Source organism: Littorina saxatilis, linkage group LG13, assembly GCF_037325665.1.
Source record: "Littorina saxatilis isolate snail1 linkage group LG13, US_GU_Lsax_2.0, whole genome shotgun sequence".
Classification (NCBI taxonomy): Eukaryota; Metazoa; Mollusca; class Gastropoda; order Littorinimorpha; family Littorinidae; genus Littorina; species Littorina saxatilis.
The window spans coordinates 11203274-11208234 of NC_090257.1; the positions used below are offsets into that span (position 1 = coordinate 11203274).

Sequence of the window (4961 nt, forward strand, 5' to 3'; positions counted from 1 at the left end):
GGAGAGTGACGTAATAGAAAGGGGAGTGAATTCCATAACTGAGGGCCATGATATGAAACGTGCGGAAGCCATGAGCCTTGCGTTTAAAGCAACCTTGACGGAGAAGTCGAGCATCAGCAGAGAATGAAGGGTGCGAGAGGGAGTGTAGAGGGAGACCAGTTCCGAAAGATAGGCAGGTGCCGATTCAGAGATGATCTTGTAGCAGAAGCAGGCAGCTTTATACTAATACGTTGAGACACAGGAAGCCAGTGAAGTTCTTTCATGAGAGGAGTGCTGCAGAGTGTTGTACTTTTTGCAAGGGTTGGAGAGTGGAGTCAGGGCAGCCTATGAGAAGGGATTTGCTGTAATCTAATCTACACAGAATGCAGGATGTAACGAGAGTTTTAGTCGCATCAACAGTCAGAATGTTCTTGTGGAACCTATTCTTCTAGTTCTAATGTAGTACCTGTTTGTAGTGAACTCACCAGCAGGAGTATTGCATACATAATTACGCATTACTGAATTAAAGTAACTATTTTCAAAGCTTCTCGCTTACCTTGGAATAGTGTCCAGCTTATGTTGTGTCTAGATCAGCAATCAGATCTTCACACTCAGCCTGCACTTGCTGAAAACTGGACATGCCTGTATCTCAATCAAGCTGTTGTTGCGGAGACAACGGAATCATGCTCAAGTCAGGTCCAACTGAAATAAAAGCATATTGTTAGCTGATAAATGATTTGATCAAGCAAAACCATGCGGTATTTTTTTTAATAAAATATTTTGTATACCCCGCTAATGCAAAAATAATGTACTTATTTACTATTAGCATTAATTTTAGCTGTCATTCAAACCAGAGCTTGTTCTAGAACTCCACAAGAACAACAATGGCAGTTGGCAATGGCACTGGCAAATACAGATCAAAACAATATTAGTATTAGCCTCACCAAGGGTTGACTTCCCATCAAAATGAATGACGGACTGAATCAACTTCAGAGACATTACATTTTTCACAACGATTTTTTTCAGCAAACAGCCATGTTTTAATACCTGTACAAATGTATCAGTGATATCACTATGAGTATGACAGTATGACAGTGTGGTAAGCTTACCGACGATTCGTTCAGTATAGTCTTTCTATGTAAGTAGTGGTCCAGTGAACGATACCTTCCGCCTGTGGTTCGAGACAGAGATTAAGTTGAAACTTAATTCGAGAAGCCAACACTGACGAATACTTACGTATTTTGAGCAAAACCCACGCACGTCGACCACAAGTTGATGTCTGCTGGAGTACGTAATCATAACGTAGAGGACAACAGTTTCACTTGGCTGGCTTCGGTTATTCCCACCTGTATCTGTTCCTTGCTGTTCTCCAAGAGACACCATGGTGCAGCAAGCTGAAGGGTGTCCTGTCGTATTTCCTCGAAGTTGTAGTAGGCAACCAGGTCAGGAGCAGGAGGTGGGGGGCGACTGACCTGCAGCAGAATTCAAATCAATTAGTCAAGTCACTATGACATATCTTTATTGTTATCGCCACACGACGGGCGCTGTGGCGGGGTGGTAAGACGTCGGCCTCGTAATCGGAAGGTCGAGGGTTCGAATCCCGGCTGCGGCCGCCTGGTGGGTTAAGAGTGGAGATTTTTCCGATCTCCCAGGTCAACTTGTGTGCAGACCTGCTAGTGACTTATCCCCCTTCGTGTGTACAGTAGTCCCTTCCATTTCCGGCCCTTTCGTGGGCGTGAACCTACCCGGAGCGGCCAGCTTTCCCATGACTAATGAGTTTTCCTTCTATAATTGACTCTTAATGGCCGTTAACCTGTCTGACGCGGTCAACGGTCACTGATTTTTGCCCTAAGGTGCCCCTCTTACTCGACAGGAGCGGCCACTTAACGGCCACTTGTCACTTTCGCGGGCGAGCGCCTGTGGTGTGTGTGTGTGTGTGTGTGTGTTGTGTGCACAGACGGCACAGCACGAGCAGACGACATGAATACTTACGCATGCGCAAACTGTAAATACAGACATGCGCATACATGTACATTTACGGCAGTCACTTCCGGATCGATCACAGCTGATGTGAGTTTGAAACACTTGTTTATCTGACACTCAAATACATATATAATAATCCAAACAACACACATAGAAACATACGAAACAATAGCTTAGCCAGGACGATCGAGTTAAACACGCAAATAATTAAGATGTATAAACGAAAGCAAAACTAACAGAGACAATGAATCGGCGGCTCGTGGATGATCGCTTTCTTTTCTTCATGAAAACTTGATCGTGTTTTTTGGGTTTTTTTGGAGGAGGAGGGGGCCTGTAATGAACGGCCACCTGATATTTGCGGTCACCTTTGCAATGACTAATGGGTGACCGGATATGGCAGGTACTACTGTACACGCAACCACAAGACCAAGTGCGCACGGAAAAGATCCTGTAATCCATGTCAGAGTTCGGTGGGTTATGGAAACACGAAAATACCCAGCATGCTTCCTCCGAAAGCGGCGTGTGGCTGCCTAAATGGCGGGGTAAAAACGGTCATACACGTAAAAACACGAGTGTACATGGGAGTTTCAGCCCACGAACGCAGAAGAAGAAGTTATCGCCACACCAACCCTAAATTTTTCCTACCATACTGTATTTGTTATCCGAGAGAGAAAAAATCCATGTTGCAGACTCAACTGGAAAAATTCCCTTCTCCATCATCTAGTGGACAGAGCTCACATGATTTCAAACAAATCTTTTTTTAAAGTCACATACTTTGTGCGACAGTGTTAGTTTACTATAACTGTAATTTATAAATAGCAAATTAAAAAATATCACTTATCAGATAATCAGCTAAATGCCTGGCAGATGACCCTCATTCAAAGTGAGTCGTGGCTAAACCATGAAACTAGAAAAACAGGTTATACCACAATATAAATCTCACACTGACAGCGGACAAAAACTGAGAAAACACCCAGTATACATGTACCGGTACTCACAAAAGAGTTACAAGTAGCATATTATCACTATCAGTATCACTAATAGCATACTATACTGGGCAAATAACAGCAATTTTTACTCACTGGGGGTTTCCTGGCTGGAGTCTTTGGTGTTTCTACTGACTTCTGTAGCACATGGTTGGTTGGCAGACTTCCTGGAATGAGTGCTCGCTTGCCTGTAGGCCCAGCAAAAAAACATGCAAAGAAAATGTTCAAAATGCTGAGTCGAAATTATAAGTTAAATTAACTAAACAGACCTATACATTTAGATCTATTGAAATAGAAACAAGAATTAGTAAAACACACTACTGCAAATCTGTCAAGAATGAACAAGACTGACTCAGTGACCGAGTAAAACAACAACAAAAATCTAAGTTCTAACCCAGAAGTTTACTAATACTAGAATATATTCAAAAACACATTATCACAAGAACAAAGAGTGGTTTTTTCCCCATTACCTAATAATTATAGCTCAGAATTACGCCTTTGTCAATGTATGATTCAGAATACGATTGTGTTATTTTTTGTCTGCGAGCTGTAAAAGTACTAGTAGTCTAGTTACTACAAGTACTAAGGCCAAAAAAAAAAAATGCTTTGGTTACGGTTTCCCGACCGACCCTAACTTTTTGGGCCGACCCTAAACTTTTTTTTTGGTCCTAAAGCTAAAAATAAAATGAACCAAACACATACATACACAAAAAAACCACACACACACACACAAAAACCCACCGAAAACGACAACACCACGGCACAGAGAAAACATCGATCGCCGGCGAGCAGACAACAACAAGCCCGACAAGGGACACCACTCCGCTTTTTACAACTCCCATATCCAAGGGAAGTCAGTCTCGTGCGTTCGTTCGTTCGTTGCGCGAACGTAAAAAGATGTCGTCTGCAAATTTGCAATCGTATTCGGAAAGTGCGTTCCTATCGAACAAACACGACTGATAAGTCGGTACTCGAAGAGTGCAACCTTGGTGGACATTTTTCATGATTTTCATCCAACTTTGGACGGCAAACTGTTCGGGATAAAATGTGTTGGGTCGACGAAAATAAGTGCCGAGCCCGAAGACTCTTTCGAACTGGACTTTGGCATGACTCTCGAAAACTGTGTTCACTAGTGGCACTATACAGTTTAAAGGGTATGTCCAGTTTTCTTTTCTTAACATGAAAAAGTAATTAATATCTGTGGTTCCAAATACACCAATATGAAAATACCTCGAATATCCTGCATACACAAATATTTTTATCATTTCAAGAGAGACCAACCAAAAAAAAAAAAAAAAAAAAAAAAAAAAAAAAGTTTAATCGACCTACCTACCCTATTTTTTTTGGCCATGAAACCGTAACCAAAGCATTTTTTTTTTTTGGCCTAAGCCTCATACTGATTGATTGATACTACTAGAGCTTCGTCACTTGAAGCATTACAAGCAAAACAACACAGCACAGACAATCAGATGAAAGCTTATTTTCGCTATATTACTAGTTTTTTTACGTACCGTATTTGAAGCATGTTTCTTTGAAATGTCGTGAACATCCTCGCATTCTAATTTCTTCGGGTTGAAAAGCTTGTCAGCACGGTTGATTTTGTGGAAGAGCAGCTCTCCATTCGGCATCCGCTTTTCCGTTTGGTATACCATGGAAAGTTATAAGCGTTGAAGATCTTAGTGAGCTCACGCTGCATCCAGGCATACAACAATTTGCACCGGGCATCTTGAAATCATGGTTCACTTCTCTGGCATCATCGAAAAATGGCGAAACGGAAGTGACTTTTTTCGGAATGCAGCTTTCTTCCGGTTGTCAGCACTTGCCTTACCGCGAGCGCAGCGAGTTGACGATTGATCCAGTCAATACACAACTATGCGCCGGCATAGACCACTGATCTAACAAGAAAAATGTTCATTCAAAATGAACAGCGTCGATGCAATGTCCACCAAAGATTTATTTTGGGAAGTGTTAAAGGTTAGGGTCAAAAGTTAATGAATTGCATGTTATGCTGGA

General features: G+C 41.9%; 1 long non-coding RNA gene across 2 annotated transcripts; it reads right to left on the reverse strand.

The window, feature by feature from the left end:
* Positions 1-549: 549 nt before the first annotated feature.
* LOC138983582 (uncharacterized) lies at positions 550-4506 on the reverse strand. 2 transcript variants are annotated; one of them, XR_011461201.1, is made up of 4 exons: positions 4460-4506; positions 3045-3136; positions 1216-1451; positions 550-681 (listed from the first exon to the last, which is right to left on the reverse strand). It is a non-coding gene; the product is annotated as an uncharacterized lncRNA (long non-coding RNA). The 2 variants fall into 2 exon arrangements; XR_011461200.1 differs by lacking the exon at positions 4460-4506 and having other exon boundaries at positions 3045-3297.
* Between the last annotated feature and the right edge of the window lie 455 nt (positions 4507-4961).